Below are 25,444 nucleotides of genomic sequence, written 5' to 3' on the forward strand. Positions count from 1 at the left end.
AAGAAAAAAGAGTGGGGCTGTGATTGTGTGGATAGGAGACAAGGAGAGCGGTAGGTGAAGAGCAATGTAGGTGAAGACAGGCTTGTGGGTGCCCTGGAGGAATGTTCCTCCGTCAGGCAGTTCATGTTGTGAGAGGCTGAGAGATCCGAGGTGCAGGATAGTGCTTGGCTCACGGGACCTAGTTGTTAGTAACAAAGAACTAATCTGATACGGTAGATGTGCCACAGTAGACAACTGGGACAAAGTCAGTCACATATATGAGACAGAGAAATAAGTGCTGAGGGAGCCCCTTCTTATTTTTTGCAATATATATAGTGATGCCAGGGTTTGAACCAAGGCTCTGTGTGTGCTAGGCAAGTGCTCAGCACTCAGGTTTTACATCTGCATCCCAGGGTGTCAGGGCAGGGCAGGGCCAGACTCCTGCTGTCCTTCACCCAGCCAGGGTCTGTTCTGCCCTGCAGCACCAAATACACGAGCCAAACACAGTGGCCCCTCGCTCCTGTCTGGTGTCCCCCCTACTCAGGAAAGCTGAGTTTGGACAATGACAGCAATAACTTTCTCTGGCATTTCGGAGGTCTTTTTCAATCTCAGCTGCCCTCCCTTCACTTATCTGCAAGAAACACAAAACAGGTACAGACTAAAGAGACTAAGCTTTCATTCATCTTTTTTCCTTATTGATAGTAATGCTGGGGAGTGAAACCTAGGGAGACTCATGCATGCTGGGCGAATGTTCTACCACTGAGCCACATGCCCTTTCCTGACTTAATTTTTATTGTTTCTATTGAGCCACTCATCACAGTTCTGAAATCACCAAGCCAAAGATGGAGGCAGATGACCCAAACCTTTGAAACTGGTGTAGAAATAGAGGCAAAATAGGATTTTCTATATCATTTTGGAGGTTACCCGAATGGATGTTATTTACTGACACTGGAAAATATAGCTCACCCTTGGTGACTCAAGGATGTCCCTGGAACTGTCTCTCAAGGGGACATTTAATGTTGTGACACAGGGCGCCACAGATAGCTCACAAAGAGAGGGTTCAGTTTTAGTTTGATATTCCAGGAGAAAAATGCTTCTGGACAAATAATGCTCCTCGGCCCAAAAATCCTCCATTTTGAAAGAAACAGATTACATCTCTGTAGGGAAGAAAAAAAATCCTCTGTGAAATGTTGCAGTTAAGAGGATCACAGATCACAGCGTTCCTGTAACCCGGACAATACTGAAATGATGGTGGCAGACAGGAACACAGCCTGCATCTGTCCTGAGAATACTCGTGGATTTCCTCTTCTTAAGTTTGTATCCTGATGAAAGACGACAAAGTTTTATGCCACTGAAGAACAAACACATGGACTCGTGTGTCACGATGGTATTGATGGTCTATGCCCCTGATCAAATGTCAGCTCACCTGCTGGTCACGGTACCCAGGCTCAAAGGTCAAGCTTTCCCGTCTGCCGTGTTGGACAGATCTGCAGTACCAGGGTACCCTCCTCCTCGCTTTACACTCCTGACCTGATGTGAGGTTAGACACGGACGGTGAGACCGGTGGGGCAAAGAATAGTGTGGCCACATGGAAATGGACCAGACAGTGCCAGAACTGTCTCCTTAGCCGCACTGAAGAAGAGTTCTGACTAGTTCCTTAGTGAGAAGATCTGGAACCTGGTGTCAAAACCCACCCCATGTCCTTTATTGTATAGCATTATGAACTGTATATGGCGGGCGTTCCTAGCATGTGGGATCAGTCATTCTCAACAAATCCTTCTATTGGCTTCTGTGAGTCCCAGCTAAGAAGCCCTGTAGGCTTATCTGACTGAGGCAGCTCTGATGATGGGGTGCTCTGAGTACATCTGCAGGTGAGCACCGACTGGCAGATGCACAGTGGACCCCATGTCACCATGGAACAGTGCCGAGATGGGACCTCAGGAATGTATACAGGTTGAGTAACTCTTACCCCAAATGCTCGACACTATAATATTTCAAACTGTTTTAGATTTTAGAATATTTAAGTATACATAGGGCCAGGGATATAGCTCAGCGACATAAGCACCTGCCTGGCAAGCACAAGGTCCCGAGTTCAATTCCCAGTACTGGAATAAAAGCAGTATACATATAATGGGATAACTTTGAGGTAAAACTCAGATCTAAGAATAAAATTCACTTATGCATCAGGAGGGCTGCTGTGAGTTTGAGCCTAGCCTGGCATGCATAGTGAGTTTGAGGCCAGTCTCGACTCCACAGTGAGACCTTATCTCAAAAACCAAGGCCCCCTCCACCACCACCAAAATGAATAACCATCAAACACACCATAGCCACAAAGCCTGTGGGCCCAGCCTTTTTGGTACATGTGTGTTTTGACTATATCCCATCACGTAATGTTACATGTGGAACTTTTCACTTATGGCTCAGAAAGGGTCAGATTTTGGATTTCAGACTTCCAGATGAGGGATGCTCAACCTGCGTGTCTTCCCCACACTGCTGGGAATGGCTGTACTTCCCTGTTTTATCGTTCTGGGTTCCCTTTCTGGCCTGGGACCCCCCCTTGCATGTGGGCCCTGTTCCATGAGGGACCGGGAGACAGGCCTGGGGTGTTGTTTTAAGTCCCTCAGCCCACGAGTGGTGTGTAAAGTATTGCTGGAAGTGGAGGTGTTTCAAAGGCAGTGAGGAGCACAGGAGAACAAGTGATCTAATACAGAAGGTGACTTCTCGGGGAGGAAAGCCACAAGCGAGGAGGCAAACTGACCTTGAGTGGCAGCACACCTTGATGTCTTCCAAAAGACACGGGGTAACTTCTGCATGATTATTAATTCATCTTTCCAGCTTGGAATGCATCAATAATCCTTGTCAAATCAAGATGTCACCGATTCTTGCTTTGATTTGAAACATGCATTTTACACAGGAAGGGTAACGTGTTAGCATAACCAGGGTGCCAAATATGACTGGCCACATTGGAACAAGCCACATGTTAGCTCAGGCTCCTTCCAGCAAAACACCCCTCAACAGACATTTGGACACTGTTTCAGGAGAGCCCGGTCTCCGGAAGACCTGAGGTTCAGAACTGGCCTTCGAAGGATGTGTGAAGCTGTCAGAATTCTCTCCCTCCGAAGCCATTTTCTGGCTCCTGGTCTCACCGACTCCATCTACCAACATCTCCTCCCTCACCCTTCCACCCCATCCCTTCTCTAGGTCACTGGCTCAAGCGACGCTGCCCTGGAGTCCATCACCACACAGAGCCAACCACGGTGGTCTACGCAGTAAGCAGCAACATGGAGACAGCTGGCAGGGTGGCAACAAAAGACAGCGCCGTTCAGGGAAAGGAGGAGGCTGGATGCAGTCAAGGGGGAAGTTAGAGAAAGTTCTTCTGTTGTTAAAAATCAACAAGTACAATGTCGCCAGTGGAGGCCCAGATGTCCCATTAAGAAATGTCCTACTTAAACTGTCTCCAAAAGTTGGCAGCTGTCCTCGTGGGAACCAGCTGTGGGAGCAGCAGCTGCCGTGAATGAAGCCGAAGTGTCTGTCCTCATATCTGGCTTTATCTTGATCACGTCCCTCTGCCCAGGTGTGGGGAGCTTCCTGTCTCCACCAGACCCTGCGCTGTCTGCCCCACCCTGACCACACCCACTCCCCTCACTCCTATTCCAGCTACACTGTCCTCCTCACTCTATCTTGAACATGCCAGGCTTGCTGCCCCAGGGCCTTTGCATGCATGCTCTCCTCTGCCCAACACTCCTCCACTACATCCTTTGTGGCTCACTCCCTCATTTTTTCAGGTTTTTACTGCAATGTCACCTTTTCAGACAGGCCTTCCCTGGTTATGCTTTTGAAAAATGCAACCCCCAATCCCTACCCTCCACTTTCCTTCTACTGTTTTATTTTTCACTGTGTGAGTACTATGGCAGCAGGGATTTTTGCTCTTTTACACCCAGAGGCCAGCATATGGTTAGAACTATACATATCTCACAGGGTTGTTAAGCTGGTTAAAATCCCAGAAGACCACAGGGCATCTACTAAGAACTGTACGATATGTGCTAATATTTTTATTTGGCCTTGAACTTCGTGGGAAATCTAATGAGCAGTTACTGTTATGCCCATCTCATAGATCAGAAGAGTGAGGCTCAGTATTTTGCCTGAAGCTCCACATTCACAGACAGTAGAGCCAGGAGGATTTCAAGCCAGATCTGATTCCATGTTGTGTGTGCCCACGGTCTCTGCTTCGGAAGCCCTGGAACAGAGGAGAGGCAGAGACCCAATCTTTCTAGAACTGGCTGTGGCCCTGTTCATGCTGCTGCCGCCCAGAGAGTGAGGAAGCGGAAACAAAGTCCCCAGTACTATTCGGGCACGCGTGCAGGCCTACAGAGTCAGGTCTGAAATGGGGGGGACATTCTGTTTGCTTCCTAACTTCACCGAAAAATGTAATTGAGCCTGCCAATTAAAAACTGTTTTCATGACCCCAGAAAATCCACAGATTGGCGACATTTACTTTAAACAGTCACTCCACCATAACAGGAAAAGAGGCAGAGCAGAGGAGTTTATTATAACAGCTGCTTTCATTCCCCAAACAAGGTTGGGCTGTTTTTGGCAGGTTGCACCATAGTGGAGTTGGCAAGAGGCTGACAGGCTGCGTGAGTTTCCTTTCAAAAGATCATTTTGCTTCCTTAAAAAAAAAAAAAGCCACGGCTGTATTAGAGCATCCAGCGTGAACTGCAGATGTCTGTCCTCTGCCTCCTGGTGCATCTGCCTACCTGGCCACGAGGCTGCATCTGCAGAGACATTGGTCAGAACCTGGTGTGCCCTTTAGAAAAGCTGCTTAACTCTCTAGCCCCAGCGTCCTTGATTTGGGGTTATCCCGAGGACGACCAGGGCCGGGTCCTGTGGGCAGCTGTTGTCATGGTGTGGTCACCATAAGGACTTCAAGAGGCCAAATCCCGGCTCCTTCCAAGTGCTCTCCTGAGTCTACAAACCTCACACTGCCAAGGATGCAAAGTGCAGCCCCCCGAAAAGAAACTCAGCATCCTCTTCCCTACAAACCTACAAAGTGGGTAAGAAATGGCACAAGGACAGCTGTCAGACCCCCCCCATGTCACTGCCCTTGGGGATGGGTCCCAAGCACGGAGGAGGCGCCTGGAGGGCAGGGCTTCCCTGGGTTTAAACTGGAAATCACACAGGAAGTGAGGGCTCGTGGCTGCTGGGAGCTGTGCCTCCTCGGTAAAATCCCATGCTCAGCAAACGCCTGCAACCATTTCAGTGCTAATGGTTTCCAGATGGCAGAAGAGTGAGACCAGCACAGGATAGACCCAGGCTTTGATGCCCATCAGCCCGGCTGCTGAACCCACATGGATTAGGCCTGGCGCTGGGCACCTCAGGAATGAGCAGGCCCCCAATGCCACCCCCCCCCCCCGGCCATGCTAGCCCCTCAGTGTCCAGCTCTGGGCAGCATAGGCCTCGCTGCTCAAAGGAGAACCTCCACAGCATTGGGATTTTGGACTGTGGCTAAGGAAACCCTTGGCCATTGCTGACAATTTTGAAAATCTATTGTGATTTTTTCAAAAGCTTTTACATCCTCTGTCTATTCAGAGCCTCAGTTTGGAGCCCTTGCTTTCCAAAGACAGATAGGGAAGCAGGAGGACATGGCTTCCAAGGCTAGCTGGGCTCCTAAGCAGCCACTCTCTTAGGGAGGAGTGGGTGGAGAGGAGGGGGTGGGGCCAGCATGCCTTCCTGCTAAGGGCTGGGGCCCGGGCAGCTCAGAGCTAACACATCCCATGTCCCAAACACTTGCTCAACTAAAAGGAGAAGGTGGAACTGCACACATCTTCAGCCTCACTGATGCTGAAGGGTGATATTCCAAATATCTGATTATGGGATCCATAATCAGAAGGGGTACTCCAGACTATGCCCCAGCAGAATCCAGCCTGCCGGAATCCCAGCAAAGACATTAAAAACACACAGAGCAATTATTAGTGGGTGGAAGATCCCGGAGCAGCCAACACACTTTCCACTGCTGACGCAAAGCTTCCGCTGCCTGGAGCTTTTCCTGGAGGGTACCCTGCTCTCTGAGGGCCAGGTTGAACCAGGCTGAAGAGACATCAGAAGCCCAAGTTGTGAATTAAAAACAAAAAGGGGTTATCAATAAAAGTAGACAGATGAGTGTCTATTTTAGGTTATTCCACTGTCTAAGGAAAGTGGCTGCAAGGACGGCGCCAGCGCTTGGAGAGTATTCCTCCATCTGCGTGAAGGGGGTAAAACCCCACGGGTACTGCTTCTGAATCGAAAGAGACTCAGCTGCCACTTGTCCTTTGGCTGGAGGCCAACAAGTCCTGCACGGTTTCACAAGGTGACGCACTGCATCCCAGTTTATCCTTCCTTCTCCTTTCCATGTCTGTGCTCTCACCCTCTCGATTCTCACCTGTCTGTCCCTTCTTCCCCCACATGCCTGCTGTCCTGCTCTCAGCAGCTAGCCCCTGTTCTCAGCTCTGATGATTCCTCTTGGTTCTGTCCTGCCAACAGGAACTTTACGCGCAAGATCTTTACTTGCACAGGTTTCAAGTAATCCTGCACACCTTGGTTATGTGGAGTGGGGCGTGGTAGATAGATGTGCGCGTTGGATGGCTTCCCACAAGCCTGCCTCCCCTGACACACTGTTTGATAGACAAGTGCAGGATGGATCGTTTAACCTTCCTATCATGACACTTGAACTTTATTAGAAGAGGTTTAAGTAAGCAGAAGTGTTCTAACCCAGATCCATGCATCCTGAAATTTTGGAAAAGTGAAGGAAACAAAACCACAGCGGGAAAAAGGCCGGGGGGTGGGGACACAGGAAGAAAGAAGAGCAGACCCAATCTCAGACTGATGACCGGGTATTTGGGTCAGAGCTCAAGGTACCAGAATTGGGTCTTAATAGCTCACGAAGTCATGGCCCCTCCGTGCATCTGCTGTGTATGCAATTTAGGGGGCGTGGTCTCATTCCAAGGGGGCTCGTGGATCTGCACGCACAGTGGTCCCACAGAGGATGTGGAGTGGCCCGGTCAGGAAGATGGCATGCACAGGTCAGGCATGCAGCAGCAGGAGACCATTCATCAGCCCAATACGGGAGCTGCCAGGGGCAGCGCGCAGGATGAGAGCCAGCTGCTAGCTCTGCTTCCAAGACCAGACTGAGAAGGCAACAAAGCCCAAACCACAAAGGAGAACATGAAGCTGGATTTGAAGAGGAGAAAGCAAAGATTTCTACCCAGAGCTGAGGTAAGAGTTTTATTCTCTCCCCCTGCTCCCCCCACCCCCGCCCCCAGCAATGAAGAAAGAATACTACTTCCCTCCAATTTGGAGTATTTTTAGCACATATGCCTCAGCGTTGCTACCTAACATGTCTGGCTGTGTCTTTTATTCGGCCTAGGTGTTTTCAGTGTCCCACTGCCTAGAGCATGTGACAGAGCCCCATAGGAGGCACAGAAGGCCTTCGGAGGGACCCTCCTTGTCCCCACCGCTTCTTCTTCCTGCAGCCCTCGGCTTGGGCATGGAGAGCTTGGAGCTTCTGGCCCCGCACACCTGCCTGGCCGGGCTGCATTCTGCCTCCACAGTCCATCCCAACACCCTGATCTCCGAAGCCTGACTGCTGAGGGACTCCCTCTTCTACAAGCCACCCCTTGGGCTACTTATCTTATGGTAATCAAGACTGAAATTTCACAGGAAGTTCTCCAAATGTGTGTCGACTATGAAAGTAGCATGTATTTGAATTCTGTGTGCATAATCACACACATGCATACATGCACCCATACAAGCGCATGTACCATCACCACTTCCTGCACCTGTGGGCTTCTGGGTTCACCTTAGGCCATCTGCCTTAAGATTTCTAACTAGGGACCTGGCAGTGAGATGGATGCAGTGAAACAGTGAGCTGTAGATCAGAAAATAAGTTTGAAACTTGGAAATGGGTCCCAGTGCTCAGAGGTTTCCTCTGCATGGGTCTTCAACTCAGATGAGCTACACAACTACAGGGGCCTCACGTACACACTCCTCTCGGCCCCTCCAGCTTCGCGGGCAACTGGCCCCGGCTAAGTGGCTTATCTGAAGAGTCAAATCTTATTTTCATTTTGAATTGACTCTTTCTCCCAAAACACTGCAGAATGTGAAAGATGCTGGGGAAAAAGTTGAGCCTTATAAATGTCAAAGCCAGTGAACGAAATAGAGGAAGACAGGTGAGTGCAGAAAAGGACTGCGTCTGCGCTGCAGAGCGTGCACAGAGCTGCAAGAGCAGGTATGGCCACAGGAGAGGGTCTGGGAGCAGTCAGCTGTACTGAGGCATAACTCTGTTCCCAAAACCCAGTTTTCAGGCAGTGTGGCATGAAGCTGGCAGGCGGAGAGAAGAGGGCTCTGAATCTGGCACAGTTTGTATTTCATTAACACAGCTTATCTCTTATCAGGAGAACAACTGCTAGGTTTAAGAATGCTGAGGACTGATTATTGAGGCAGGTGCCACAAGCCCATAGTTCTGTGGGCTCCTAGAGACCTAAGAAAGTTCCTGCCACCCAGGGAGTGACAAAAGCTCTCTCAGTAACTGGGATTGCATTGCTAGAGTGATCCGCAACACATCAGTGATGGAGTTGGAACAGTATTTCTATTATCACATACCATGTACATTGTGGGTTAAATAGGCTTTGCAGATGGCCAGAAGCTGTGATCGTTGGCTAAAAAGATGTTATTCTAGGGCAAAACATATCTTTAAATAACCAAAATCTGACTTACAAATCACCTTTCCTGTTGTAAGCTAGGGACTACCATGTAAATCACTGATATGCCTCCCAGGCAGGCCTTGTGCCACTGAGCTATGTCCCTGGCCCAAGGGTTTCCTCTTCACTCATTTTAAAATCCAATTCCCCTTTTGGGGTGTCTGCCTTCACACAGAAAGCATGAATCCTGGTCTCCACCTCCATGCTGCCTGCTTTGCAAGGAAGGACAGTCTCCGCCGCATGGAGATCCCTGCAGAGAAGCTTTCAGTATTGTCTGTGGGCCAGCGAGTCTAACTCTGGATCCAGCATTGGGATGTACACTACTGCAGTGATTGTTTGGCCTTTATCACACTATAGGGGTTTTTAAAATAAGAAAGTAATTGCCAAAATATAAGGTGGGACGATGGCTTTGCAGCAACATTAATGGAAAGACTTAGGAGCTGAAGTGAGCTGAGCTAGAGGCCTGTGGTTAAAAAGTAACATGATATCCAGGCTCAGGGGTGCGAACCTGTAATCCTCGCATTCAGGAGGCTGAGGCAGGAGGATCACCCTGAGTTCAAGGACAGCTTGGACTACACAGGAAGACGCAATCTCAAAAGCCAAAAAAGGAAAGTAACATAATTAAGGAGGGAGGGAGTGGATGCATGTCCCTCCTTACCCTAACTCTCTGAATGACTCATCAGTGCAGTGGTGTATGCACCTGTACACTTGGCACCTGGGAGACTAAGATGGAAGAATCACTTGATTCCAGGAGTTCAAGGTCTGCCTGGGCAACACTGTGGCACACACACACACACACACACAGACACACACACACACACAGGTATGTACACACATGCATGCGCACCTATGTACCCACAGGGGCACGCATATACAAATTCATACACAAATCACCACCAACAAAACACTTACTGAAAGCATAATAAAACATACACCATAAAAATATAAGCAGAATTATTCTAGCTGTGAAATTTAGGATTATATTGGTCTTGTATCAACATAAAAGAAAATCAAAGGTACAAACTAAAAACTAAGAAATAAAAACAAGTTCCAGCTCCCAGATAGATCAACTCATGCAATGACAGACAGTGCTCCCCCTAAGCCTGGCCCAGGCCCCAGCCCCAGCCCCAGTCCCAGCCCGCCTCCCATTCCTCCCTTGCAGCCATCAGTGCCTCCACTGATTAGTATGGAACCCAGACTGGACTTCCCAGCGATGCTTCAGTGACAGACACGGAAAACTTCAGGGCGCTGAGGGCCGATCTCTGCACATGGGCCAAGCAGGCCCCAGGTGAGTCCAGGATATAGTCAAGGTCAAGGCGGGCCAACCAGCTGCCCCTTCCCTGGGACATGGGACCACTGTAGACCACAAACCTGAGGAAGACTGGGGAAGGAGAGAGAGAAAGGCAGAAACAGAGACAGAGAGGGGCAGAGATAAAGACAGACAGACACAGAGACACAGAGACAAGGCGGTTTTGAAGGAGTACAACCAGCATAGCAGGGGTCCAGCGTCTGCCATGAGGATGGCCAGCAAAGATCTCAGGGCAATGGAGGGGGAGGGGATGTAGCCCTTACCTATGAATACTTAAAGGACCTTGTTTGTTTTCCCTGCATTGCCACCAAAGGCTGGGAACTAGAGAGACCTAAATTTCAGCCCAAGCTAAGAAAGTTTTTCTCCCTGCAGCTTATCAGGACTTGGAAGACCTTGATCTCATCAAATTCTAGATACAGAAACTCATATTCCCCCAGCAAGGGCTGGGCCACCTCAGTGGGTTAGGCTAGAGCTGGGGCTTTACAGCAGGGCAGCAGCTGCTCCCTAACACCGTGGCCATGGAGAGCACCTGGGCCAGGCCCCTCAGTGGCCAGCTCTGGGGTCTTCAGCCTTCCAAGTCGGCCTGCTTGGTCTCCGAAAGCCCCACCCCAGAGGAGAGCCTTCTTACAAAGATATCTCACTGAGAGCACAGTGAAGCTCCACTGGGCAGGGGCTCTGTAAGGAGGTCAGGCATCGACATGGGGACTCAGGCTCGGTGACCTTTACGGTCCCACTGCACCCCCATTCCAGGTGTCTTTGATTCCAAGGGCTCAATGGTTAGTAATGGACTAATTACCAAATTTGCAGAATGAAGGAAAAGAATTTTGTTTAATCCAGGGGAACAAATCCATCATAAATCTTACCAAATGGGTAAACACAACTGGGCAGGGACATAGGAATAGACCCAAGAAAACAAAATGGCCCAGAGTTTTGCCACACTGTACAGTTCATTAGCACAATTCAACACACAGCAATAAAAAGCAGTCACAGTAGAGGGCCTGGCTGCCGCCGCCCCAGGAGGCTATCTGCTGATTTCAGAAGGCGGGCAGTCAGGGGGAGACTCCTGCTGTAGATATGGTTGTCCAAGTTAATTATCCCTATGCTTTCAGATGAAGTGAATGGTATTCTGTTTATCTAGGTCAAATATTTGCAGCTGACTCTATCCCTTGACAGTCATACAAAAGTACCTAATGTTGTCCTTTTGGGCATTAGAAGAAAAGATCAGGTCAAAAAACCCACAAAATACAGCACCCTTCTTTTATAGGCATCACATAGTACTCTTATTTCTAAGATACTCTAATTAGAACCAACTCTGAATGAAATAGTTTTTAAAGCGGGTGTTTTTTAGAAAGATACAAAGAAAAGAAATTTTAGTGGCCAATTATCCCTGTTTCTTGCTTTATGTTATGTTTTGTCTTGAGTTTATAGGATACATTTCCACACAGAGATAATGAAATCTGGCTTCTGGCCCCTGCAACCATTCCTAAAACAATAAATACCGCCATGCAGGGTTAACAGCATGGTGTGATCCATCATACAAGACCCGTAAAGTGCTGCTAGTGGTGACCAGAACAAAGAGAGACACCCGCATGAAGAAACTTTATATGCCACAATGTATCTGGCACAGCTGAGGGTGAGCATGTGACTTAATCTATAAAATAAAATCTTTAGGCGAGTAAGGTGCTTCTCAATGGCATGCACCAGATGTCCTTTAAAGGTGGTCTCATTTTAGGTCAAAATGAGTTGGACCCCACTCGGGAGAGGCAGGGTAGATGAACCTGTCTGGAAGCAAGTTAGGATTACCAGGGACTCTGATGAGGAGGGCAGGAGAGGAATGAAGCCATCAGGAAACTGCAGGAGCACTGAGCCTTTAGGGCAGGGGTGGCGAACCTACAGCACAAGTGCCACAACCAGCTGTTTGGCATCAATGAAAGATCTGAATGGCTTGCCATGGCTGACTTAGAGCTCGGTACAAACTTCTCTTAGCCAACGTCCCTTTCTGCCACCTATTCTGTACTAACTAGAGCCAGTGTAGCCAACTACGCAGACCACTTGCACGCACCAATGAATCAGAATTCCCTGGTGACCAAGGCCCCCAGGTGATGCTGTGCCCCGCAGAAGCTGGAGAAGCACTGGCCCAAGAGACGCTGAAGTCTCTGAGCTCTCATTTTACACACAAAAAGTTGAGGCTCACAGTAGTCAGGTGACTTGCTCAAAGCTGCACCATTAACTCTTAACAGCCAGATGGCAAACAAACACTCCTTGATGTTTCACCTGGAAAAACACAGTAGTGGTGAAGAACAGGGCCAGGAAGCCAGGAGAACTGGATTTGGAAGCTCTCTGTGGAAGCTACGACAGTTATATTCCACGAGTAGTGTAACGTGATGATTCAAGCTTACATAGAGAAATGCCTGAAGTGCTGGCAAAATGTGATTTCCCGTATTTCCCACCTTCTAGGTGCTCACAGGTGCTGGGAGAGGCCAGGTGCACACCAGCTCGGGGTAAGGGCTTGTCCCTCCGAGTCTTGTTGGGTGGAGAATGCAGACTGCCACCACCTCCCTCAAGGGTGGAGCTCCAGGCTGCATCCCGAGAGCTTTAGGGCTGTGGACCGTGGCTTATATAGATCCCTTGATGGCTCCAGCCCTGTTTTCTAACACGGCGACATGCTCACTTTTGGCAGGTTAATTGGCAGAGTTGTCAGCACAGCTGCCTTTTGTTGCCAATAAACTTGGGTCCCTGAGAGCTATGGCTTTAATTATTTGTTATTTCTTTTTCCAAGAGGGATAAAGTATGTCCTGCTTTAAAAAAAAAAAAAAAAAGCACCGTCTCTTGCATCAAGACAAGAAACTGAAGAATTCATGGAGGAATTCACCACAGAGCAGAGACTAGCAGTGTCACAACCGTGCCCACCGGCCTCTGCCTGATTGTGTTCTGTCTCCCTCCACACTTCTTGGCAAAAATCTCACTTCTCTCAGTGGCAGAGAATTAGGGTTAGAGTTAGAATTACTTGCTTCCACTCTGAGTCTCATGATAAAATCTCCAGTGGTGAAATATTGTGATTCTTCCCTTGCTCCACTATAGAAATGTCTGAAGGCTTCGGGGGCCTGGGTGCAATCCTGGGTGACATTTTTCCTGTGCTGCATTTGAGGACTATCTAATCTCTCATTGCACCAACTAAGACAACTGCAGACACACAGCTTTTAAAAACAGAATGTGGTCTAGGAAAATCCAAGGACCTCTGTCAACAGATCAGAATTAGAGGGGAAAACATTCTGATAGGTATAATCACTATTCAGGTTTTTTGTTTGTTTGTTTTGGCACCAGGGATTGAACTCATGACCTCATGCTTGCCAGGCAGGCACTTACACTGCTGAGCTAAATCCCTGGCCCACTACTCAGTTTTTTTAAAGCTTCACCATCTTGTTGGGTTTATTAGAGCACTTTTCCTTACATGGGACAAAATCAGTAGTACATGAAATAAAATTCTGCTCACCTTACTTCTTATACTACCAAGAAATATTCACTTCAGCTGATTATTAGTTCTTTCTAATATTTGGAATTGAGGGAAGTAGAGGAATATTTAATCCATGGGAAACACAAAGATCTGTTTTAGTCAATAATCGCAGCATCTTTCCCACAAGAGTTCACTGGATTGGCCAACAGGCAGACAGATGTAAGTTTCACCTTTCTTCTAGCCCAGAGGCTAATAAAAAGTGTAAAAACAGTCCCCCTGGACAGCAGGAGGCATATGGGGGGACAAAAAGAACTTGGTAGCAGGCCTCATACATAATTGATTCTTGAAAAAAATTCAAGCTTAAATAACAATTTTGAAGGCTGTTAGTCGCTCTCAGCTTCCACTATGGCAAAACATAGTCAACTACTGATTATACTGTTGTATTATAGCAAAACATTACCTCACTTTACGTAGAGCCCTTGAAAAACTAAACTACATTAATGTTCTAATCAGCGTTTTCTGAGTAACCTCGAGCTAACTCTGCCTAACTGGATCACCGCGGTGGCAGTTAGTCTTAATTAACATAGGGCCACTGTTATAGCACACACAATGGCTTGAGAGAAAGAGGTGACATCAACCAGGGCCTCTTAGAGAGATCCTCTCACCCTTGTTTCTGACTGTGCGCAGGTGATATGCAGCCACAGTGCCATTTCACAGAGGGGCTCAGTGCCTGTGGGGGTCCTGAGATGAACCCCTTGCCGGTGCCAAGGGACCACTGTGCGTCCGTTTCTCTCAGAGGCCCAGAGCACGGGGCAGAACACGCAGCAATTCGAAAGGGAAGGGACAGTGCTCTCTATGCTAAAATGCAGCTGTAGGATCTGTATCTAACAGCAGCTCCTTTCATCCATCCTTACCTCCCTAACGCCTTGAGAGAGCGAGGCTTACTCGGTGCCACCCGGACTCCAGGCTGAAAGGCGCGGTTGGAACTTGGCACAGCACCTCTAAGAAGGGAGCGCGGGATCTGAGTCACACTCACAGACTGGGCCGTGGAGGGGGGTCCACAAGCCTCATCTCCACTGTCTGATCGTTTGCTAAAGCCAAAGATAAGGTCCTCCTGGAAGTTCTGTCTTTCATATTAAAAGCACCAGGAAACAGCAGCAAAGTTCCGAGCTGAAACACTGCTCACCCATTTCTCAGGTGCTGCCTCAGTTCCACAGTGCCTCACCAGGGGTAGGGGTCTCTGCTGCCCCACTCCCATCTGCCCTCCTAAGCTCAGGACGCCCTCCCTATAATTCAGCTGGGAGTCGCTCCACAACCTGAGAGCTGCTTGCTGTGGAAGCAGAGCCATTCCAAGCCTCTCCCAAGGTCAGACTTCACAGCAAACTTGAGTTAGATTGTTTCAAAGTAGAAACTACAGTCTGGGACTTGGATCTGTGATGTTCCTTGTGCCATCTCAATGCACTAAGAACCACTCAGCAAATGATTCTCTTCTGTGCTAAGAGGCAGTGATAGCAGAAGTATCTATCTGCGAGGTGCTATCATCCCGAAGGGAACAGGCTCTGTTTTCCTAACAGCAGGGTCTCAGGAGACCCTGGAACTAAACACTCTGGGCCTACTTAACTGGAGCAGACACTGTCTCTTTGTTCCTGAGGCAGCAGCCAGCAGTAGTCAGGGAGCAACCACACAGTGGCTGTGGGCAGCTATAAGCCCAGAGGGAACTTGTTCCACTCTGCATGGGTGGGAAGGGATTCTGCTAAATCAGATTGACCCCATCCTCCTGCCTCAGCCTTCTAAGTAGCCAGGACCAAAGGTTCATGCCAGAGCACCCTGCTACTTTTAACTTGAATTTCTGGCCTTGTTACAAGGCCATTCCTAAACAATGGGTTTTCCGTACCAAAAAGCTCTGGTTTGGCTGTTCCCATTACCTTAACACACACTTAACTCCTAACAATTTAGGGGACCAAGGGGGAGAGCTATTCGATGTGTAGCTACTTGCATCACGTAGTGCTGGTCTTCATTAATCCCCCACGTTTTCAGCTGACTTAGGAGTGGGAGCAACTGCAGCTGGAATGGGACAGGCAGAACTGCGTGAGCCCAAAGAGGAAAGGCAGCTCCGAGGTATTTTACCTGGTCTGGCTGGGGAGGGGGCCGCTTTTGGAAACCTTGGCAAATAACTGCATCAAGGTGTCTCATCTCAGTGGAAACACGCTGCGATGCCTTCAGGGTTGCAGCAGCCCCCCCCCCCATGCCCGCCCCCGACTGCTGGGGCTGGGATCTTCCCCAGCTACACACTGGAGGGGAGGTGGCTGGCCATATTGAACACAGCTAGTGTTCTGGTCATCACTCCTTTTGCTGACTGGGAAAAGGGCCCCGATTCTGGGACACTGATTTACAACTTAGTGCATACTGATAGCAGCCATATCAATGTCGGGATTTCCTCCAATGAGGTACTTTCAGGTGGACTCAAGAAAAAAAAATTTAAACTCATCAGTTCTCCACAGCATATCAAGAAGTAACTCAGCCAGGTGGAGTGGCACGCCCTGTAACCCCAGCACAGAGGAGGCTGAGGTGGGGGACTGCTGCATGTTCAAGGCCAGCTTGGGCTACAAAGTGAGTTCAAGCCTAGCCTGAACTGTACTACCAGACTCTCGTCCAAAAAGGCCCCCTTCCCTTCAAAAATAAACGGTTACATAACAATGTGGGATTTGTTCCTGGTGTTATGCAAAATTGACACTTTTTTTGGTGACTACCACAGCCTTCTGAATCAAAAACAAATACACGCGTGAATATAGGTTTATGACTTCCGGAATTGGTTTTCGCTTCAAACAATTACTTCCGTTAGTAAGAAAATGGGCCCAGATCCCAAAAAATGCTCAGCCCACAGCTTTACTTCTGAAATATGAGAGCTTCTGTCAGTCTAGTGTTCAAAGCAAGAAGAAAGCTGCCTGGCCAGGGAGTGGAGTTTATGTAACTGGTCCCAGTGCCCGGTCACTTTGAGTTGGGTCACTGTTAGTCCATGAAGACCAATTGCTTCTCTTCCATAATTAAACAGCTTTGGAAATTACTCTTTTCTTTGTTACATAACCTAGGGTTCAAATTCTTTTGTTCTTGAGGTCTCTGACAATGAATAGAAGTTCAAATTCGCTGTCTGCTGTCTGGTACTTTTTGAGATACCCACTGTAAGAAATAATCTTCATGGATGATTGCCTCACAGATACAAGGAACATTTATTTCTTTGTTTTTGTTTTTTGTGTTGTTTTGTCTTTTTCTTTTTTATCAGTACTGGGGATCGAACTCATGACCACGCACTTGCAAGGCAGGCGCTTATGCTGCTGAGCTAAATCCCCAGCCCTGACATCCATTTCTTTGGATATCCTAACTTGTATCCACACAGCAAACCAGACCATCAAAAAGTGGCTGGTGTAGGCTGAACTGGCCCTGTGTAGAATTGTTACTGAGTTACGCTTTGGCAGTGTGCCACCAACTTGCACTGAGGGATGTTATAAGAAACAGTCCTATACAAATTGCTAGCAGGGGGTTACTCTTCAAGATATTTCCCTGTATCCCACATGCAGCCTCTGACAGGGAAGTTTTCCTAGACTGCAGTTCTAGCAGAAGTCTCTTCCTCTTGAGCAAATGACTTTTCTCATGCAGACACCGTAAATTTCGTATCTCCATTTTGGCTTTTGCACAGGGACCTCTCAACGGTTCACAATTCAGTTGTGTCATGAAAGCAAGAGAGTCACAGCCTCTGTAGTTCTGATCATAGCACTTCAGGCCCTCTCGTCCCACTTTTAGGGGCCTCCATGTGACTGTATCCCCAGGTATCTATAGGACTGGGAGGGCTCAGGAGAAGAGTGCACTGGCTCAGCCAGAGAGCACTCGCATTCTTGAGTTTCTGACTGCCTTTTTAAACCATGAAAACATAGATAATAATCCTTCCCAGAAAAATGCAAGGTTAAAAGTTTAATCTGAGTTCGCAGCACATGCATTCCAAGAGGGTACTGTACTTGGGGAAATTACTCACCTAGAGTTTATATAAGTTCCAAGGCGATTAGAGTCAGCCAGCAAATTGGAGCCAGAACACGTTTACATTTAAGGCTTAAAATGCAGATTTCTCTTAAGGAAAGAAAGAAAGGGGGAAGGACTCACCAGGGCCCCCATGTTTCTCCTTAAGGGAGCAGGCTCCACCAAGCGTCAGGCTAATGTCTCAGAGTGTGGAAGGTGCCAATCCCAGATTCCCTGTCTGTCGCTCTTGAAAAGCGCATGTCACATCTGCTTGCTATCATCATTTATCTCTCAGCGTGCGTCTGAGTCATTTGGAAAACTCAAAGCACATGTTCTCCTGCAGAGGCCCCAGTCATTACTTGCACTTTACAGGCCCCGTGTGACCCAGAGCACACAGTGTGACTCCCGCGAGCTGCCATGGAGCTGATCCAGCTCTGGGTGCTGCTTGGTTTCACTGCCTTGCTACCAGCTTCCGGTGAGCTCAGCTGTCCCTTCCCAGCCTAAGTCAGCACTGACATGCTGCTTCTTAGCCTGGGAAGGTGAGGTCCCAAAGCAGGTGTGTCCAGGGGAGAGGGAGGCAGGTAACAAACAACAAACTTCTGGCTCCAGAGTTTCTGGAAACAACTGGCAACTGTGCAGCGACTTAAAAAGTCGAACCTGATGTGTTAATTCCTTCTTTCTCCAAATCCCTGCAGGCTCGGGGATGGCCTCTGGCCATCACAAGAGGTCTCTTTCTCACAGTGCTCTTCTCTCCACCACTCAGTGTGCCCTCCAGTGGCCTAAGGACACTGAACCTAGGCCTTTGCAGCCTGTAGCTCAAGGCATGGCTTTCCTACCACGCGAACTTACTCTCTGTCACACACTCCACAAGCCATATTCCAGTGAAATTTGTCAGGCTTATTAGCATTTGGTTCATCAGACCTTTCTTTTTCTTTCTGGTTTTGGCCTGTTCTGCCATAATTGATGATGACTTTATGGCTGCAGCCTGTCAACACAGGTGTCTCTGCGTGTCAGGCAAAGGTGTGCCCTTCAGACAGAAAGGTACTGCAATAGTCTTTCTGGAGAGTAAAACATACATAAACGTGTGAAGCTGGCCTGGTGAGAGCCCCACAGGTCTTTTTTGTCTAGCAACTTTCAAAAGTGATGGAACTCCACAGTTAGGCTTACCTGGAGAAAGTCCTGCTAGGATGGCCAAATGCAAGAGGCCAAAAGTTTGAGCCAAAATTCACTCTCAGCCACTGTATTCTCTGAATGTTGAACACACAGAGGGTGGGTTGGAAAGCCTGGCCTGCGTGATCTGCACTCCGCAGGCCCCACTAGCTCATCCCTGTCTGCCATCCAGCCAAATGAGCAGGGGGCCCCTTATCCACAGTTTCCTTTTCTGCAGTTTCCTTCCTGTAGTCTGAAAATATTTCATGGAAAATTCTAGAAATAAACATGTTTTAAACAATGCACTGTTCTGAGTAGTACGATAAAATCTTGCACTATCCCACTCAATCTTGCCTGGGATATGAATCCCTTTGTCTGGAGTATCCATGCTGCATATATTACCCCTATGTGTTTAAGTGACCTTTTACTTAATAATAGCCTCAAAGTATTAGAATTGAGATGGTGACACTTCAGAGATACCAAAGCGAAGCAGGAAAGTGAAAAGGTGAAAGTCTGTCAAGTATAGGAAGAAACAACGTATGTGAGGTTCAGTGTGGACTATAGTTTCTTATCCTGCTGAGGACCCTGAATGTGTCCCCTGCAGATGAAGCAGTCTACTCTTGGCTGGATCTAAAACCAGCTGCTAGATTTAGCTTGCTGCTTTGGTGAGTCTGTGCTCGCTTTCCTTGAGTCTTTGCTTAATTCTGTGGGTCTCTGAAAAGACAGGGAGATTTTCTGTCTCCAAGTGTGTTAAGTGGGTCTTCCAGGTTCACTGCCTCTCATTGGTGGCCTCCCTCATCCCTTTAGATCTTGCCCACATGCAGATCTGTCCTTTGAGGCCACCACCTCTGCCTTCAAACACACCACCAACCTTCAGACATCCGCTCGACGCTCCCTCCTAGAGCAGTGAGTTCAAGTACTTTGAACATGGGCAACTCACGTGACTTCTTTGACTTATTTTTTGTCAGCTTACAAAATATCTGTGCTGGCCATTATCACTACTTCATAGGTCGAGACACAAAATACAGCATCCCTTGGTATCCTCAGGGAATTGGTTCCAGGACTCTACCGCCAGCTCCCTCAGATATCAAAATCTGTGCATGCCCACGTGCCTTATGTCATATGGCATCATATTTGCACAGAACACACTCTCAAACATTTTAAATCACCTCTATATTACTTATAATTCCTAGCACAAAGTCAATGCTGTGCAAACAGTTGCTGTCTGGGAACTAATAGCCAGACAGAAAACATTTGTATGTGTTTAGTACATTCACAAGTTTTTTCCTCCTGAATGTTTTCACTTGAACCCAATAGATACAGAGGCCCAAGTGTGTATTCCCATATTCCTTAGCCTTGTTAACCTAATAAATTATCTGCACAGGCCGTTAGCATTATTTAACAGTTCAAAGTACACATATACTTGGAGTGAAATGTCTTGTGATAATGACAGATGTGAATTTTCATCCCTATTTCCACGTTAATTTTTTTAATCTGAAGGATTGAGTGTTGTCATTCTATTTGTGTTCTGGCCAAGTGCTTAGCAAATCAAACCAGACACTGCTGTTTCTACCTGGCATGGTAGCTGGGAAAGAGCACCACCCTTGCCATCTGCCTATGTGGGTTTTTAGGATCTATTTTACTAGTGCTGCCTTTAATCCAGGCTCCACGTCTTTTAGAAGATGGGAACATGTTGTGTAGGTTAAAACTGAGTATGTGTGGTCAAGGCATTTAACCAAGTAGAAGTAGTCAGGAACGATATACTCAATACCCATGAGCTTTACAAATTAGAGACAAAACACTAAAGATTGGCCCGTTACACACACTGCCACTTAGCCAGGAAAAGTACAGAGTATTTGGGGCTATCAGAAAACAACTTGACAGTTAATTGAATACCCAACTCTTCTCTGGTTTAGGGTACTTTTCAGAAAGACCCTGGGAGTTATGGGCACTAATTACCTCCAAATATCTTAAATACTTCCATAGGAAAGGTCTCTGAACTAATTTTCTAAGTTAAAAAAAATAGAACTTGCCTTCCTAAATGTTTACATCATTATTTTTAAAAAATTGGAGCCAAGCGTGTTTTGCCCAGTAGCCTACACGGTCTCCTGTTTGGCTGTAACAATACCCCCAGTCAACACTTTCAATGAAATTGGTTCTGACATCCCCTTCTAGGTCTGAAAAACTGGAAGCTGCTGTGCTGTTTCAACATTGAGGGGCACGAATTCTAGGCTGGGAGGAATTTTGCATCTTTGTCCAAGAAAAGCAACCTCCATTTCAGTGTGAGGAACTAGTAGCAAATCCCCCTTTCCACCCACTTCTATGGTAAAAAAAAAAAAAAAACAGAAACAAAAGATCTGTGCACTTGGGCTGGGGGTTTAGCTCAGTGACATAAGTGCGTGCTTGGCAAACGCAAGGTCATGAGTTTAATCCCCGGTCCCAAAAAAAAAAAAAAAAAAAAAAAAAAAAGATCTGTGCACTTCTCCAGCACTACCAGGGCAGAATATCTGGGGCCTTTCTGCCAATGCCTGCGAACAACCTGACCTTCTGCTCTCTGCTCACAGGAGCCTCTCAGAGGGAGGAGCAGGGGTCCCTGATGGGAAGGGGAGGGAACAGCACGGTGGGCTCCATCACAAGACTGCACAGATGGCAAAGAGAGCCGCCCTACTGGGAAGGCAGAAGCACAGGCTTATGACACAGGCCCACCCGTCTGCCTCAGTGGCATCATAATGAAGTTCAAAGAAGTTGAGACTCCATCAAGAGCAAGAAGAAAGGCACTGAAGCTAACTGAAGACATGGGTGGAGACTTTTGAAATTGCCAGGCTTTTCAGAGAGAAGACATGTGAGTGACCAGCTCTGACCTTGCATTCCACATGCTGCCTCTTTTTGGCTACTTGGAGATGTTTATATGGGATTCTAAGTGCCCGCAGACTTAAATAGTACAAGAGGAAAGAAGGAATTAAAAACCAGCCTATATGTTGTAATCCAGACCCAAATCCTAACTTAAACACATTCAGATTCCTTTGATCTTGTTACCAGTATGATACAGCAGCATAGTTCCAAATAACGCAAAGCATTTCAGGGCCACCCAAGTACACCAGGCAACTGTCAGCAGCTCAAAGCACTGTTTAAAAAACAAAATCAACCAACAAAACAAAACAAAACAAAAAAACCCAACAAAACCCAAATCTGAAGCACTATCCAAAAAATGCACATCAGTGTCTGAAGCCAAAAAGATTTTCTACCATGCTGGTCTCAGGCTGAGGGTAAGGCGCTCCCAGTAGATGAACTGAAAGGCATTCTCATCACTCCACAGTGGGCAGCCAGGGCCCTGCTCTGCTGATCCAGCAAGCGAGAATCTTGTGGGTCCAAGTCATCTGACAGCAGCCAGCATTGCTGTTCCATGTCATTCACTAATTTACTCACCCATTTAGCAAATATTTAGTGACCTCCTCTTAAGTGTCAGGCACTGGGGATATGCTGGGGAATGGAACACACATGGTCTTTACTCTGAGAAGGTTGTTTGCTTGAGTTTTAATCTGGGTTAAAATGCAGAATGCATTTGCTTGGGGAAGAATGAAACTTTGGCTGTAATCAGTTGTTAGTTGAACAGAGCTGTTATTTGGGGTTGGTGCTGAGTGGCTGGAAGGCATAGGTCTTTCTTTGCTCCTTCCCCAACCCTAGCCATCACCAAAGGAAGGAGGGGGGGATGGGGACAGATGTGTGGTACGGATTGCAGTAGAGTGCTTGGGGAATTTATTCTCATCTGTGCACAGTGTTCTTGAGACTAGCCCAATCTATAGTCCCAGCTCTTGGCTCAACGATACTCAGGCAACTCTTATTAAAGGGAGGGCTCCATGTTGTGGCAGTGGGCGGGTAGAAGAATCTGTGACTATACAGTGTGTACAGGAAAGTTCCACAAATACCAGTTTAGCGAAGGCTTCGCTTTCTGTAGCACACATGGTGAGTCCTCTCATCTCCGTCTGCCCCCAGTGCAGGCCTGCGGGGGTTCCAGGGAAGGAAGGAAACTGCATGATGCCAGCAGCTGGTGGGTGCCCAGGACACACAAAGGGTGAAGGTAGATTCTAGTGTGGGGAGCCTCTGGGTGCTCCACAGCACAAAGCAGCACTCAGTCCTGCACATGCCAATGGCATGTTCAACTGTTTATAGGGAAACAGATGCTTCTAGGCTGTCAAAAGTTCATGCACTGGGAATGACCAATATTGTACACTTAAACATGTAATAAAAGTTCAGGGAAAGGAGAGCCCAGGGCCTGCAGGGGAAATGAGCCATTACTCCGCTGGCATGGAAATGCTGTTGTATTTCATGTATGATTTGACTATGCTTCAATGAAGCAATTTCAGCTTTAAATGGCACATTTCCTTTCTTCTTTATTGGGCTTCCTGAAGGGTTATTTCACCCCAGGTATTTTCGTACGCCGAGTAGTATTTCATCTGTAGCATGCAAGCCCAGAGATCTCGCAGTGATCTCAGAAACATTCAGTGTGTCACTGATGGCAGCAAAAGCAGCTGCCAGTGGTTCTGGAGCTTGCGCCACACACTTGAGTCTGTGATGGATGTTTCCGACTGTCGGAATGTGTCTCTAATCATCACAGAAGGGCCTGAGCACATGCTGGTGGGTTATACAATGTAAAGACATGACTGACTGTATTTTCTAAGATGGGCACGTGCGCCATTATTTATTATAGCTCAGGTAACATTGACGACTTTGGAGTCAACAAAAATAACTTTTTTAGGGTTTTTTTTTTTTTTTTTTAAAGAAGTGGCCTAGACTTCCTTTGCCTGAGTTTTGGAGAAAAGCGACGTCTGGGAACATATGGTCCTGCTTCCTGAATAATAAACTTCTTTCCTTATTTTGTTATGATGCCTTCTTTATCCCCAGTGAAAACAAGTCCATGTTAATTAATGGATTCTTTTCCTCCGTGACTTAGTATCTCTGAGCAGACACCAGTCTCATTGGTGCACTCTTGGTACAAGGTCATGGAACATGAAGATTAAGAGCCTTCTACTCAGACATCTGGTCAAGACCCGTGACTCCCACTGCAGCACCGCGCAGGCTCTCTCCCATGCCATCTGGAGTCAGAGGCTTGCTGCAACCTTTTAAGGACTATAGAATCTAATGTTAGTTATTCATGAGTGAAATCAAATCCTGTTATTTACATTATAATTGTCCAGATCTGTATCCATGCATACTGGCCGTTATTTGACATGATTTCACTGTATAATTTCTAGCAACTCCACCACTTAAAGCAATGTAGTGACATCTGGCTTCCTTTGAGGGCTTCAGCTTATTCCAGAGGAAACCAACCAGGTTCTCTCAAAAAGCCAAGGACCCCTTGAATCCTTAGTTGCTCATGAAAGTAAAGTTATTATCACCAGAAAAGGTCTTCCTAATAATGGTCACCAAGAACTGATCCCCATTGCTCAGTGACTGAAAGTCTCACAGTGTCTTAGGCAAGGTTCCGCCAGCCCTTGTCTTGGGTTCCCCATATCTCTTTGCCATCTCAGGGTTCTCATTGATGAGGCTGAGCTGCCAGTGCTTACAGACTAAGAAGCACCTCAAGGAAATGCACTGAGTAGCGTGCTTTAAAATGGTTCTCAGGATGAAAATCAAAACAACACTGAGGTTCCATTCACATTCAGGAAGAATGTGATCATCAAGAAATCAGATAGTAACAAATGCTGGTAAGGAAGGGAAAAAGGAGCCCTTCCACACTGTCGGTAGGAGCATAAACTAGTACAACCACTGTGGAAATCACTGTGGAGATTCCTCAAAACACTAAAACTAGAAATTCCATCTGATCCAGGTCTTCCGCTTCTAGGTATCTTCCCAGAAGAGTTAAAGACATCGTATTCCAGTGATCCATGCATACTCATGTTTATAGCAGCACAATTCGCAATAGCTAAATCTTGAATGTGGCCTACATGTCCATCAACAGATGAAAGGATAAAGAAAATGTGGTATTTACACAGTGGTATTTACTGCTTTCCCATAAAAATAAATTACAAGAAAAGGGATGCACCTTGTGACCATGTTAAGTGAAATAAATCAGACACATAAGCTTAAATACCACATTGTTCCTATATGAGAAACTCAGGGTTAAAATAAAGAACAAAATACAGATGGATAACAGGATGTAGGGAGACAGATCTTTCTCGTAGGGGAAGGGGATCAAGAGATGTTGGGGGAGGCAGGGAAGTGATAAGGGATGAAGAAAGGAATTGAAATGTGTCATGTACGGGTACCAATTCCACACAAGGAATGTAAACATTATGTGCTACAAATATGTCCATAAAAAAAAAAACAGGAAGGGAGCAAGAGATAGAGGAAGGGGGAGGGGAGGGGAGGGGATGCAAAAAGGAATGAAGACGTATTATGTACGTGTACCAACTTCCCACTAGGCCTGTACATATTATATACTACACATATACCCTAATAAACTAGAAAAATTTTTAAATGGCTCTCAGGGCACTGGAGGTGATCTCACATTACATGAGGCTTCCTGGCGGGCTTCTGGCTCTGTCCTCCTGGTGCAGAGACAACTACAGGAAGATCCACGAGGGCCCGCAAGGGATGTGGCTTATGGAGGACACCTGTTGCCATCAATGGCCTCCTCTGTGAGGCAGCATAAAGAGCAGGAACTGCCAGGTGCAGTTTAGCAGGCTCTGAGCATGACTGCGGCATTCCCATCTGCCTACCAGTCCTCCTCACGCGCACTGAAAGACTGTTCCTCGCCTTCTGTTGCGTGTTCTGGAGTGCCCTGTGGAGTCGGAAGTGGACACACAAACA

The 25,444-nt window shown here is 47.2% G+C and overlaps 1 protein-coding gene and 1 long non-coding RNA gene across 4 annotated transcripts in view; one reads left to right on the top strand and one right to left on the bottom strand.

The window, feature by feature from the left end:
- Positions 1-25,444, bottom strand: part of Colec12 (collectin subfamily member 12) — a 158,991-nt gene that overhangs the window by 46,527 nt on the left and 87,020 nt on the right. The window lies entirely within an intron of this gene.
- On the top strand, positions 7,009-12,763 carry LOC134471816 (uncharacterized). 2 transcript variants are annotated; one of them, XR_010041502.1, is made up of 3 exons: positions 7,009-7,230; positions 7,382-7,650; positions 9,877-12,763. It is a non-coding gene; the product is annotated as an uncharacterized LOC134471816 (long non-coding RNA). The 2 variants fall into 2 exon arrangements; XR_010041501.1 differs by having other exon boundaries at positions 7,382-12,763.

This window comes from Cavia porcellus, unplaced genomic scaffold, assembly GCF_034190915.1.
Source record: "Cavia porcellus strain 051 isolate PalLab524CR breed Dunkin Hartley unplaced genomic scaffold, mCavPor4.1 scaffold_20, whole genome shotgun sequence".
NCBI classification, from domain to species: domain Eukaryota; kingdom Metazoa; phylum Chordata; class Mammalia; order Rodentia; family Caviidae; genus Cavia; species Cavia porcellus.